At 42.0% G+C, this 15,534-nt stretch overlaps 1 long non-coding RNA gene across 2 annotated transcripts; it reads right to left on the bottom strand.

Moving 5' to 3' along the window:
• Positions 1–2,256: 2,256 nt before the first annotated feature.
• LOC135510153 (uncharacterized) lies at positions 2,257–13,041 on the bottom strand. Of its 2 annotated transcripts, XR_010451070.1 has the most exons (3): positions 11,569–13,041; positions 4,585–4,837; positions 2,257–4,421 (listed from the first exon to the last, which is right to left on the bottom strand). It is a non-coding gene; the product is annotated as an uncharacterized LOC135510153 (long non-coding RNA). The 2 variants fall into 2 exon arrangements; XR_010451069.1 differs by lacking the exon at positions 11,569–13,041 and having other exon boundaries at positions 4,585–5,923.
• Positions 13,042–15,534: the final 2,493 nt, after the last annotated feature.

The following is a 15,534-nucleotide window of genomic DNA, read 5'->3' as shown; positions in this document are numbered from 1 at the left end:
AGTGATGCTGGTTTTCAATAACTAGTGGAACCAAAAGAGAAGTGATGCTGGTTTCATTAGCCCTCACTGACTCGTAGTATACCGTGTCACAAACGACCCTTGAAGTGTTAACAGTATGAAGGAGTGAGCTAACCTCAGTGTCAAGCAGAGAGACCAGAAGGTGTTGACCCGGGTTGCTCCTACAGACAGTGAGTAGTGGCTTGCCATATAAAGCAGGCAGACAGGCATCAAGGCATTCAGTTACTGTTCAGTTGAACATTAGAAGGATCAAAACGAGTTGCCTAAGTGACTTAGTGTAACGGTTATCTGCAGGCGAAGGAGAGTCGGACCAAAAACGCAGCGTGTAGATTGCGATCCATGTTTAATGAAAAAACGTAAAACACGAATCAATGCAAATACTACAAAACAAAAAGAACGTAACGAAAACTGAAACAGCCTGTAAACTAACATAAAGACAGGAACAAGGACACTAAGGACAATCACCCACGAAACACACAAAGAATATGGCTGCCTAAATATGGTTCCCAATCAGAGACAACGATAATCACCTCACTCTGATTGAGAAACGCCTCAGGCAGCCATAGACTAACGCTAGACATCCCACAAAACCCCAAGACAAAAACACACCACAATAACCCATGTCACACCCTGGCCTGACCGAATAAATGAAGAATAAACATAATATATTTCGACCAGGGCGTGACACTTAGAGCGTGTTGTGATTGTCGGTGCCAGGCGCACCGGTTCCAGTATCTCAGAAACGGACGGCTTTTCATGCACGACAGTGTCTAGGGTTTACTGAGAACGAACAAAGAACACCTGTGCTGGAGAACAGCCTGATGAGAGAGGTCGAAGGAGAATGCCAAGAATCCTGCACGCTAACAGGCGTGCCACAAACAGGCAAATAACCAAGCAGTACAACAGTGGTGTGTAGAACGACATCTTGGAACGCACAACTCGTAGGTCTTCATCACAGAAAGGTTTGCAGCAGAAGACCACACAGGGTTCCACTCCTATCAGCTTAAAACAAGAAGAAGCTGCTCCAGTGGGCCATCACCAACACTGGACCACTGAGGAGTGGAAAAACATTGCCTGGTCCGATGAATCCCGGTTCGTCCAACTGCTGATGGCAGAGTCCGGATTTGGCGTAAGCAGAATGAGTCCATGGCCCCATCCTTCCTGGTGTCAACGGTACAGGGAATGTCAGGTCCCTTGATACCAATTGAACAACATTTGAACTCCACACCTTGTAGGATCCAACCCCCAAAGAATTCAGGCTGTTCTGGAGAAAAAGCAGGGTCCGACCCAGTACTAGAGGGGTGTACCTAATAAACTGGCCACTGAGTGTATATATATATACAGCAGTAAACAAATACAAATAAGGGTGGTCCCTTTCCCCATCACCAGTGAAGGTGGAGGCTGAGAACACAGGGTCATGTCGGTCATGTCGTAGAGAGTTGCAAACCTATATATGTTGTTGAACAACTGATAACAACAAATAAGGGTGGTCTCTTTCTTTCTTTATGTATTTTATATATATATTTATCAATCAATCAATCAATCAATCAATTGAAACCTGTCCTGTCCACAGAGGTCATGGATTGGAGGTTTGAAAACTGAAACAAGGCTGACCCCTGCTGGTGAGATGATTTGAGAACACTGCTTGAAAATCCTTTATTAAATCATTTAACCTTTATTTAACTAGGCAAGCCAGTAAAGAACAAATTCTTATTTCCAATGACGGCCTAACCTGGACGATGCTGGGCCAATAGTGCCCCGCCCTATGGGTGATGTATGTTTAGAGACATGGTAGCATCTTGACCAGCTCCAGGTATGTTTAGAGACATGGCAGCTTCTAGACCAGCTCCACATATGTTTAGAGACATGGTAGCATCTTGACCAGCTCCAGGTATGTTTAGAGACATGGTAGCATCTTGACCAGCTCCAGGTATGTTTAGAGACATGGTAGAATCTTGACCAGCTCCAGGTATGTTTAGAGACATGGTAGCATCTTGACCAGCTCCAGGTATGTTTAGAGACATGGTAGCTTCTTGACCAGCTCCAGGTATGTTTAGAGACATGGTAGCTAGCTGGTATGCTGGACTGGTTGGACACATATTTACTGCAAAGTTTGAATGAATAACTGACAATTAAAATAGTACTTTCAATCATTTATATTTTTTGCTCAAATAACGTTTTGGAGTCACTTGGTTACGTTTAAACAGCATGAGAACAAAACACCAGACTCTCACAGGCTTCATTCATTATAGATGTTTATTCCTTCAGATGGGAAGAAGATGGAGACATACAGTGATAGAATTACACTCAGAACATATAATAGTATCTCCATGGTAACAGTGATAGAATTACATTCAGAACATATAATAGTATCTCCATGGTAACAGTGATACTATTATATGTTCTGAATGTAATTCTATCTCCATGGTAACAGTGAAAGAATTACATTCAGAACATATAATAGTATCTCTATGGTAACAGTGAAAGAATTACATTCAGAACATATAATAGTATCTCCATGGTAACAGTCATACGGAAGTCACAACCTGACAAGCTGTAGGCCAGTGTTGGGGTTAATTCCATTACAATTCCAAATGTTCCTCATTGAAAAGCATGGCAGAGAAATGGATTTCCAGTGTGCTTCTAGAACTGACTGGAATTGAAATGGAATTGACCTCAACCCTGCTGTAAACCTCATTATAAACATTAACAAGAGTAATGGCAGCACATCAAAGAATTCAACTGTATTTTGTTTATTAAAATAGAATTCTGTCCCCTTATATAATTTTTATATTTGATATAAACAGAGAAGAGTATAGAATATAGATATATATAGACATAGAAGAGAAGAGTAGAGGGGAGAGGAGCGTATATACTATAGATATATATAGACATAGAAGAGATGGGTAGAGAGGGAAGAGAAGAGTATAGACTATAGATATATAGACAGAAGAGAAAAGTATTACAATTGAAAGTGTACATATGTTGACATGTAACCATTATATTCCTCATTACCATTATAACCCTGATAACCATTATAACCCTCACTACCATTATAACCCTGATAACCATTATAACCCTCATTACCATTATAACCCTGATAACCATTATAACCCTCATTACCATTATAACCCTGATAACCGTTATAACCCTCATTACCATTATAACCCTGATAACCATTATAACCCTCACTACCATTATAACCCTCATTACCATTATATACCCTCATTACCAATTCAACCCTCACTACCATTATAACCCTCATTACCATTACAACCCTCATTACCAATTCAACCCTCATTACCATTACAACCCTCATTACCATTATAACCCTCATAACCATTATATACCCTCATTACCAATTCAACCCTCATTACCATTATAACCCTGATAACCATTATATTCCTCATTACCAATTCAACCCTCACTACCATTACAACCCTCATTACCAATTCAACCCTCATTACCATTACAACCCTCATTACCATTATAACCCTCATTACCACTATAACCCTCATTACCATTATAACCCTTATTACCATTATAACCCTCATAACCCTCATTACCATTATAACCCTCATAACCATTATATACCCTCATTACCAATTCAACCCTCATTACCATTACAACCCTCACTACCAGTATAACCCTGATAACCAATTTAACCCTGATAATCATTACTCTAACAGTAATGATAGTTTGTTGATATGGTGAGAGCATCTGTACCCAGATCATCCAAAGAAACTTCCAGAACTATTTCTCATGGAATTGTAAAGATTCTTCGCTACGGAAGAAATTCTTCCAACTAGGTTAGGAGGAAGTGGTAGGTTTAGTATCTCTTGGACAATCTCTTGGGAACACCTTGACAATATGTTTTTCTTTTTTACATTGACCTTGGTAATATCTGTTCAACTTCTCTTCGAGTGCTCCCAAGGTTTGTTGATCCAATGCCCCCTTCCCCTCCTTGTTCTCCCCCAGTATGCTCCGGCCATCCACTTCATGTTCTTCTTGTACTTCTTGTTGTAACAGCAGAAGGCTGTCCACATGAGATACGGGATGTTCACTCGTTGGTTCAGTGTGTTTTTGTTGTTGTTGGGAACTGCCCCAGTCACCACATAGGCTTTTATCTGGTCGTTAGCATCCTTACAGTTCTTCACAAGAGTTCCTCTGACATTTCTCTCCATTTCCTTCCAGCTGCCATTGTTGAAGGTGATGACCTGGGGAACGATGTTGGTCAGGGTAAAGGTGGACTCCTGAGTTTCAAGGTAATGAGCATGTGAACTTGGGAAGAGGTGACCTTTGTTCACAATTTTATTTTTGCATTTATAGTCCTTTTGCTCAGCCTGGTGTTTGTAACTGCGTCCATCTTGTATCTGCATTTCATTTTCAGTGACCCCGTCGAGCTGCAGGAAACAATCATTCATTCACAAGTTTTCTGTACAATTACCCCTCTCACAATTAAGTCTTCCTCCATAGTGGTAGTTCTATATTCTGTAACATAACTGTCTGTGATATACAGCAGTAAACAAATACACGTTATGTTATATGAATAAACATTAGTCCTACCTGGGGCTCGATCATCCAGACATCTTTTGGTCTACCCGATATATTACCAGTGAAGGTGTAGGCTGAGAACACAGGGATCCTGTTGGTCGTGTCGTACAGAGTTGCAAACCTGTAGGTGTTCTTGAACAACTGGCAGATCGGGTGGTACCGGCTCTTGTTCTTGACTATCCCATCATACAAAATACCTGGGAGATTTGGAGTTTTCCCTCCAGGAAGAACTTCTTGCACTGTGGAACAACACTGAAGTTCTCCACTACATGAGAGAGAGCAGGAGGAAGGAGAGAGAGGAGGAGGAGAGTGGAGAGATGATTCAATACCCCCATCATCACCTGAAGACTGTACACCACAGAGACAAAGATGAAGTTACAGAGACCAGTTGGTAGACTGGAGACTGTTGAGCTGAGTCAGGACAGACTGATTTAAATAGTTATTACAGAGACTCCTCCTACATGTGTCAAGACAGATATGGCTGATTTACATAAACCCTCTGTTCATTTCATTTCATTTCAACCACTAGGCTACCCTCTGTTTGTTTCCATGGAAACTGCTGTAACAAATAACATGTGACTCACCTACTGTAGTTTCTGACTCGTATGGACCCAGAACTTAATCACACAAGATTATAGTTCTGGGTTAATGAGATTAGACTGCTCTAAATAGTGACTGCATCCACACTTTGGTTCTGGTAGAAAAACGTTTTAGGATAAAAACATGACTTTACTCAGCATAGAGTCTGTCAGAAGATACACATCACACTATTACCACAGTGGGACTGTTCTGGAATTACGGTTGCTGAGATACACATCACACTATTACCACAGTGGGACTGTTCTGGAATTACGGTTGCTGAGATACACATCACACTATTACCACAGTGGGACTGTTCTGGAATTACGGTTGCTGAGATACACATCACACTATTACCACAGTGGGACTGTTCTGGAATTACGGTTGCTGAGATACACATCACACTATTACCACAGTGGGACTGCTCTGGAATTACGGTTGCTGAGATACACATCACACTATTACCACAGTGGGACTGTTCTGGAATTACGGTTGCTGAGATACACATCACACTATTACCACAGTGGGACTGTTCTGGAATTACGGTTGCTGAGATACACATTCATTAATACCCCACAAGGCTGAGCGACCATGACTCAAAAACGGTTGCTACAACTGAATGAAATGGAGGAAGATGTGTCCTACTGAATGAAACGGAGGAAGATGTCTCCTACTGAATGACACAGAGGAAGATGTGTCCTACTGAATGAAACAGAGGAAGATGTGTCCTACTGAATGAAACAGAGGAAGATGTGTCCTACTGAATGAAACAGAGGAAGATGTGTCCTACTGAATGAAACAGAGGAAGATGTGTCCTACTGAATGAAACAGAGGAAGATGTGTCCTACTGAATGAAACAGAGGAAGATGTGTCCTACTGAATGAAACAGAGGAAGATGTGTCCTACTGAATGAAACAGAGGAAGATGTGTCCTACTGAATGAAACAGAGGAAGATGTGTCCTACTGAATGAAACGGAGGAAGATGTGTCCAACTGAATGAAACGGAGGAAGATGTGTCCTACTGAATGAAACAGAGGAAGACGTGTCCTACGGAATGAAATGGAGGAAGACGTGTCCAACTGAATGAAATGGAGGAAGACGTGTCCTACTGAATGAAATGGAGGAAGATGTGTCCTACTGAATGAAATGGAGGAAGATGTGTCCTACTGAATGAAATGGAGGAAGATGTGTCCTACTGAATGAAATGGAGGAAGATGTGTCCTACTGAATGAAATGGAGGAAGATGTGTCCTACTGAATGAAACGGAGGAAGATGTGTCCAACTGAATGAAACGGAGGAAGATGTGTCCAACTGAATGAAACGGAGGAAGATGTGTCCAACTGAATGAAATGGAGGAAGATGTGTCCAACTCAATGAAATGGGGGAAGATGTGTCCTACTGAATGAAACAGAGGAAGATGTGTCCTACTGAATGAAATGGAGGAAGATGTGTCCAACTGAATGAAATGGGGGAAGATGTGCCCAACTGAATGAAATGGAGGAAGATGTGTCCAACTGAATGAAATGGAGGAAGATGTGTCCATCTGAATGAAATGGGGGAAGATGTGTCCAACTTGGTGTATTCTGTATCTATAGTCTGAAATAGTGGTTTCATTTATTGGTGTTGTTTATGTTGGTGTATTGTGGTCTGAACACTGCTGAGTTTATTTCCAGTAACTGAAGTAGTTCACAGTAACAGCGGACACAAGGCTGTGTATGTAGAGTTAGAAAATGTGTTTCCTAACAACACTGTGGTCAGAGCAGCAATGGACTGGTTAACACCTCAGACCCAGCAGCTGTAGATTCTTCAGTTGAGGCCTTTTCTCAGTGAGAGTAGAGGAGACTGGGAAACAAACTAACACTTTTAGACTTTAGTTTATTATGAAAATTATATTTATGTTCGATTAATCATATTTTTATGTAAACAACATATCTCAGCTCCCATTACACTGTCAGTATGTTTCTAGGACGTACCAGTCATTTACAATTCAACCAAGTGGTGGATATTAGATGTTACAATTGACCCAGTAGGTGAATGTTCCACAGGTCAATAATTTAACAAAAAGACAGGAGGCAAGAATATTTACTTTAGGGCCTCAAACCCTGTTTCTTCTTCATTAAAACTAAAAGTCATCAATGGATTTAAACTAAACCTCTTGGTCATGTAGAGAAACTAACCAACCATTATCACATTGAATAAGAGCTTTCTACCTGGTTTCTAATTGGAGTTATTTATCTGTTACAACTGACCCTGTGTAACTTTGTTCCCCAGTCTACCCTACCTTCATGTATAATATTTAAAATGACTGCTTCGCTTAAGTAAAACATTTAACTTCTTCACCTACATACAAATGTTAAACAGCTGAATCAGCTCACACAGTTCTACTTAATTTCAATTTTACTTCATGTGAGAGGGTACTGTGGTAGTATAAATACACACATCAGAGGGTACTGTGGTAGTATAAATACACATATATCAGAGGGTACTGTGGTAGCATAAATACACACATCAGAGGGTACTGTGGTAGTATAAATACACACATCAGAGGGTACTGTGGTAGTATAAATACACATATCAGAGGGTACTGTGGTAGTATAAATACACATATCAGAGGGTACTGTGGTAGTATAAATACACATATCAGAGGGTACTGTGGTAGTATAAATACACACATCAGAGGGTACTGTGGTAGTATAAATACACATATCAGAGGGTACTGTGGTAGTATAAATACACATATCAGAGGGTACTGTGGTAGTATAAATACACATATCAGAGGGTACTGTGGTAGTATAAATACACATATCTGTTGTATAATAGTAACTAAGTAAAAAACAGTAAAAGGTTCATCTGAGGGGCATCGACTGGGCAGGAGGGGAAGGAGGAAAAATATATTTTTAATGAAAATTCCCTTTAAATGATTTTTTGCTGAAATTAAAAACAAAAATTTCGGAAAGGTCAAGGAGGGAGTCAGGGGGTCAGGGGAAAATACCTTTACAATGACAGATTTAGGGACTATTTTAAATTCCTCAAACACGTCTGTGATGGTTCTTGTTAAAAGGCCTGGAGGTCTGATCACCACACCAGTCCCAGGAAGTAGGACGACAGTAGGTTTATATTTGATTGGTCACACCAGTCCCAGGAAGTAGGACGACAGTAGGTTTATATTTGATTGGTCACACCAGTCCCAGGAAGTAGGACGACAGTAGGTTTATATTTGATTGGTCACACCAGTCCCAGGAAGTAGGACGACAGTAGGTTTATATTTGATTGGTCACACCAGTCCCAGGAAGTAGGACGACAGTAGGTTTATATTTGATTGGTCACACCAGTCCCAGGAAGTAGGACAACAGTAGGTTCACATTTGATTGGTCACACCAGTCCCAGGAAGTAGGACAACAGTAGGTTCACATTTGATTGGTCACACCAGTCCCAGGAAGTAGGACAACAGTAGGTTCACATTTGATTGGTCACACCAGTCCCAGGAAGTAGGACGACAGTAGGTTTATATTTGATTGGTCACACCAGTCCCAGGAAGTAGGACGACAGTAGGTTTATATTTGATTGGTCACACCAGTCCCAGGAAGTAGGACGACAGTAGGTTTATATTTGATTGGTCACACCAGTCCCAGGAAGTAGGACGACAGTAGGTTCACATTTGATTGGTCACACCAGTCCCAGGAAGTAGGACAACAGTAGGTTCACATTTGATTGGTCACACCAGTCCCAGGAAGTAGGACAACAGTAGGTTCACATTTGATTGGTCACACCAGTCCCAGGAAGTAGGACGACAGTAGGTTTACATTTGATGTGTCACACCAGTTCTAGTTCATATTCCCTTTCCTGGAGAATTGTATTGCCTGATTGTATTGCCTGCCTATTTTGATGGTCATTTCAGTTACTGATAAATCTATAGATTTTTGAAGAATACAGCTGTCTCAGATCCATGTCTCCATCCCTCTCTCCCTCTTCCCCCTTCTCCCACTCCTCTCTAGCCCCTATCGATCATCCCTCTCTCCCTTGTCCCCCTTTCTCCCACTCCTCTCTAGCCCCTATCTATCATCCATCTCTCTCAACTCCTCTCTCCCCCTTCGTCTCTCTCTTCCACCTTCTCTCAACTCCTCTCTCCCCCTTTCCCACTCTCTCTTCCACCTTCTCTCAACTCCTCTCTCCCTCTTCCCCCACTCCTCTATAGCCCCTATCTATCATCCATCCATCTCTCTCCCCTCTTCTCCCACTCCTCTCTAGCCCCTATCTATCATCCATCTCTCTCCCCTCCTTCTCCCACTCCTCTCTAGCCCCTATCTATCATCCATCTCTCTCCCCTCCTTCTCCCACTCCTCTATAGCCCCTATCTATCATCCATCCATCCCTCTCCCTCTTCCCTCCTTCTCCCACTCCTCTCTTGTCCCTATCTATCATCCATCTCTCCCTCTTCCCTCCTTCTCCCACTCCTCTATAGCCCCTATCTATCCTCCATCTCTCTCAACTCCTCTCTCCCTCTTATCTATCCTCCATCTCTCTCTTCCACCTTCTCTCTCTCCTTTGTATTCCTTCATTACTGATTTGCAGGTAGAAAAGGTTACATGTATAACACACTATTACAACAGTGGGATTGTTCTGGAGTTATGGTTGCTGAGATAACATTCATTAATATCACTGACCAGAACTCAGTTTTCATTACTGGAAACCAGAAGATATTAATATGGTTTCATTTATTGGTGTTGTTTATGTTGATGTATTGTGGTCTGAACACTGCTGAGTTTATTTCCAGTAACTGAAGTAGTTCACAGTAACAGCGGACACAAGGCTGTGTATGTAGAGTTAGAAAATGTGTTTCCTAACAACACTGTGGCCAGAGCAGCACTGGACTGTTTAACACCTCAGACTCAGCAGCTGTAGATTCTTCAGTTGAGGCCTTTTCTCAGTGAGAGTAGAGGAGACTGGGGAACAAACTAACACTTTTAGACTTTAGTTTATTATGAAAATATTATTTAAGTTAGATTCATCATATTTTAATACAAACAACATATCTCAGCTCCCATTACACTGTCAGTATGTTTCTAGGACGTACCAGTCATTTACAATTCAACCAAGTGGTGGATATTAGATGTTACAATTGACCCAGAAGGTGGATGTTCCACAGGTCAATAATTTAGCAAAAGTATATTTACTTTAGGGCCTCAAAACATTTTTGGGTCAATAAAACTAAAAGTATTCAATGGATTTAAACAAAACCTCTTGGGCCTGTAGAGACACTAACCAACCAATAGCAGTGTTGCTATTGAACGTTGGCTTGTATGATGTATGATGTACTATGAATCAGTTTCTTATTTCATGGAACTACAGAAATCCTTTGTTTCAGGGAAACATTATATTTGTTCAACATGCGTGTGGGAGGAGTTCCACTTTCTGTCCAATGAGGTCATTTCTGGACAATATTTCAGCAAGTAAAATGATGGTTCTACTTTAGAATGTGGAACACACAGCCAATAGGGAGGTTTGATTGTTACACATGATAAATAGTTACACCTGTTCCACATACAGAGGTGTTTATCCAACCCTCCTTGTCCAGTCTTGACCTCTAATTATACCAGACAGGATTCATCTTCAGAGAGGAGTTTATCCAACCCTCCTTGTCCAGTCTTGACCTCTAATTATACCAGACAGGACTCATCTTCATAGAGAGGAGTTTATCCAACCCTCCTTGTCCAGTCTTGACCTCTAATTATACCAGACAGGACTCATCTTCATAGAGAGTTTATCCAACCCTCCTTGTCCAGTCTTGACCACTAATTAAACCAGACAGGACTGATCTTAATAGAGAGGAGTTTATCCAACCCTCCTTGTCCAGTCTTGACCACTAATTATACCAGACAGGACTCATCTTAATAGAGAGGAGTTTATCCAACCCTCCTTGTCCAGTCTGGACCTCTAATTATACCAGACAGGACTCATCTTCATAGAGAGGAGTTTATCCAACCCTCCTTGTCCAGTCTTGACCTCTAATTATACCAGACAGGATTCATCTTCATAGAGAGGAGTTTATCCAACCCTCCTTGTCCAGTCTTGACCTCTAATTATACCAGACAGGACTCATCTTCATAGAGAGGAGTTTATCCAACCCTCCTTGTCCAGTCTTGACCTCTAATTATACCAGACAGGACTCATCTTCATAGAGAGGAGTTTATCCAACCCTCCTTGTCCAGTCTTGACCTCTAATTATACCAGAAAGGACTAACTCTAGGCCAAGTCCTCTGTTGACCTCAGACACACCTTGTTCCACATATCATCACAGAGAAGTTAATCAGTTGGATAGTGTTTACCCAGTGGCATCCTGAGACATTGATACATCATGAGAGAATAAAATATTAAATGACCATTTCTAAGCTGCTCATTTATTATGTAAAAACTCACCCCAGCACATTCTGAGGCAGGCCTTGGAGACAGGAAGGACATCACCCTCTTCTGGTCTTCTCCCCACCAGGGAAAGGACAGTGATGAACTGTGAGCTCTGTAGGAGGCTCCTGGTAAACAGTGTCTGGTCAATCCACTGCTGCTGCTTCTTGTTGAGAGATGACCTCCACATCTCTGGAATCACCAGCTGTGTTTAAGGGAGAGCGAGAGAGAGGCAGGAAGGACATCACCCTCTTCTGGTCTTCACCACACTGGGGCAAGTTCAGAAGCCTGGGGTGAATACAAGAGGGCCTGGGGTAGATCATCAGGGACAGGGGCCAGACGTGAGGCAGGAGGGATTGCAGGAGGTACCAGTATGTCCAAGGGTTCATACCTAATACATACAGAGAATACATACATGACAGATACAGTACTAAGCATTCTCAGCACCATGAGAGCAGACCTACAGCATGAAAGGTAAGTGACAGATACAGTACTAAGCATTCTCAGCACCATGAGAGCAGACCTACAGCATGAAAGGTAAGTGACAGATACAGTACTAAGCATTCTCAGCACCATGAGAGCAGACCTACAGCATGAAAGGTAAGTGACAGATACAGTACTAAGCATTCTCAGCACCATGAGAGCAGACCTACAGCATGAAAGGTAAGTGACAGCTACTAGATTTAGTTGTGTAACTAAAGGACAAAGAATGCATTGGCCTTTATGACAGATACAGGAAGGGAGTGTCATAATGGAAGGGGTTTCATCTGTAAAAAGTCCACACTGCATCTATGGAGAGTTGTGTATCCTTCAATACATTGCCAACTAGTATGATGAACACATATCTTCCATTAGTGTAAAGAATTCATGCTTGCAGAATGTCAAGGGAACAGAATAGCCAACCTTACATTACAGAACCATATTCATGTGTAGATTGAAATGCAAGGCAAATATCGCGATTATCACACCATTAAACTAGAAAACATAATGCATGTATTAGCTAATCCATGACTGATACATGTTGAATCAAACTGTGTTAAACACTGGAGCGAAAATAAACTACTGTCCAGTAGCATGTTAAAGTTACTGAACTGTAGCCTGCATCACCTTCACACGATTTCACAACATCACAGACGTCTTACAACATACAACAAAGCACGAATATAAGCGATAGTTACATTCAAATAGACACGATTGTAAAAACAGTATTGAAAATGCAGACAAGTGGCCGCTGATTGTACCGGTAGTTACCGATACCGAACCAATACAACGGGCATCATAGGTAGATGACTGCAGAGATAGAACTGTATAATGTTTTCAATTCGCTTTTCCATTCTTCTTACAACTTCACAGATGTAGCAATAAGATTACAATCCATTTCATTCAACCTTATAAAAGATACTTCCTCTGTAACACTCCGTTTGATGTAAACAATGATCCGATGAGGAGAAAGTGTCATGGCCGCCGTTTGCTTGCTTTTGGGGCGGAGCTAAAGTCAAAGGGCGAATATGATTGGACCACACGTAGTTGGATACGGTTCCTGGAGATTGTCTCGCATTCCCATTGGTGGATTTTCGCTAGTCGAGACTGTCTAGACATCCGGTTGGATTTCAAACAGGAAAATAATGCGCAAAAGATTACACGCAAACATCCTTATTTTGTCCCTCCCCTGGATTTAGTTTACTGTGGTGGAGAAAACAGGCACCTCTGTGGATGATCGCTGCCCTATAGTGTCATGTTGGATAAGTGCAACAGGGCGGCTGAACTAAACCTAAATCAAGTCAGACAGTTGTGTCCCAATCGACAACGATAAAAGGCAGAATTTCAAGGCAATATATGTCAGAATTGGCGTGTTTTAATCCCAATTAAACTGCTGATTTAAGGTGTCGTTATTTTATTGATTTTGAAGGCCTCGTCAATGTTTCCTTCACCGGGGAGGCTATCCCATAACACCTTGCGACAAGTAGCGGAAATAATCATATCAATGTCTGAATTAAGGTCCCCGTTTGGGAGAAAATGTTCCAGAGCGAATATAGCGAATAACTTTGAAATGTACGTTTATTTATTTACCAAGTTGTTTAAATGCTCAACAAATTACTTTCATGTGAATATTTAATTCAGATGTCGAGTCAGTGCTTTTTATCAGCTCGCTCGTCAAGCTAAATTGGCATCGGATCCAAAAACTAGCTGGCAGGCGACCTCTTCCTGCATATCAGCTGTTAAGAGATGAACAACTAAACTAAATCATTGTAAAGTCAGCAATGTGTCAATTGTGAAGACCCAGATTTTTTTAGATTTTTTTACCCTGAATTGAGGAACTTCCTAGTCAGCTAATGACAAATGTCGCACATCTATAAACAATAATTCAGAGACTAAAGATGGCAACTGATGCGTTCACTTCACACCTCTTCATCTCAAATGTGATTTAAAAACGTTGAAAATGCAGCTAACCAGCTGTGTTCTGTTCAGTCTAGGCATGTTAGCCAGCCAATTTATTTGTACATTATTACATCAGTCAATCCAGATGGAGATCTCGTTGTTTCATTTTACCATCCAAAGGCATCGTATGCAGCCGTCTATATTGGTATTCCCCTCGGACCGGTTAGTACGTGAAAACATTCTGCTACAAGGCCTCCATTTTCTCCAGAACTCGATTTAATATGGAAGGAGGAAAAAAGCAGAAAGATGTGCTTAATGAAACACCATTTTCCACCACCACAAGGAGTGTAGCTGAATACATACAATGCCTACAACTTGATCAAGCCTATGAATATGCATAACTGTTTACGAAACCATTGCACATTAATAGAGGTAGTTGAGGTTCTCAGTAGCTTGAACCAACACTGACATTTGAGCAGTGAGGTTAATTCCCCCCTTATGTTTCCGCTCTGTTCTTCTCAGGTTGAAGCACATCCCACCCCATCACCCAGACAGATGTAAAGAAGTTGGGAACCTCCCGACCAACAGGAACATCACCCTCTAAGGAGGTTAGTCAGAAACATCACCCTCTCAGGAGGTTATTCAGAGGTTAGGTTAGTCAGCAACATCACCCTCTCAGGAGGTTAGTCAGCAACATCACCCTCTCAGGAGGTTAGTCAGGAGGTTAGTCAGGAGGTTATTCAGCAACATCACCCTCTCAGGAGGTTAGTCAGCAACATCACCCTCTCTGGAGGTTAGTCAGGAGGTTAGTCAGGAACATCACCCTCTCAGGAGGTTAGTCAGGAGGTTATTCAGCAACATCACCCTCTCAGGAGGTTAGTCAGCAACATCACCCTCTCTGGAGGTTAGTCAGGAGGTTAGTCAGGAACATCACCCTCTCAGGAGGTTAGTCAGCAACATCACCCTCTCAGGAGGTTAGTCAGGAGGTTATTCAGCAACATCACCCTCTCAGGAGGTTAGTCAGAAACATCACCCTCTCAGGAGGTTAGTCAGCAACATCACCCTCTCAGGAGGTTAGTCAGCAACATCACCCTCTCAGGAGGTTAGTCAGCAACATCACCCTCTCAGGAGGTTAGTCAGAAACATCACCCTCTCAGGAGGTTAGTCAGGAGGTTATTCAGCAGCATCACCCTCTCAGGAGGTTAGTCAGCAACATCACCCTCTCAGGAGGTTAGTCAGCAACATCACCCTCTCAGGAGGTTAGTCAGAAACATCACCCTCTCAGGAGGTTAGTCAGGAGGTTAGTCAGCAACATCACCCTCTCAGGAGGTTAGTCAGGAACATCACCCTCTCAGGAGGTTAGTCAGCAACATCACCCTCTCAGGAGGTTAGTCAGCAACATCACCCTCCCAGGAGGTTAGTCAGGAGGTTATTCAGCAACATCACCCTCTCAGGAGGTTAGTCAGGAGGTTAGTCAGGAACATCACCCTCTCAGGAGGTTAGTCAGCAACATCACCCTCTCAGGAGGTTAGTCAGGAGGTTATTCAGCAACATCACCCTCTCAGGAGGTTAGTCAGGAGGTTAGTCAGCAACATCACCCTCTCA

The sequence above is a fragment of the Oncorhynchus masou genome, chromosome 23 (assembly GCF_036934945.1).
Source record: "Oncorhynchus masou masou isolate Uvic2021 chromosome 23, UVic_Omas_1.1, whole genome shotgun sequence".
NCBI lineage: Eukaryota > Metazoa > Chordata > Actinopteri > Salmoniformes > Salmonidae > Oncorhynchus > Oncorhynchus masou.
The sequence above is the reverse complement of the archived record's forward strand: the minus strand, read 5'-3'. Positions and strand labels throughout refer to the sequence as shown.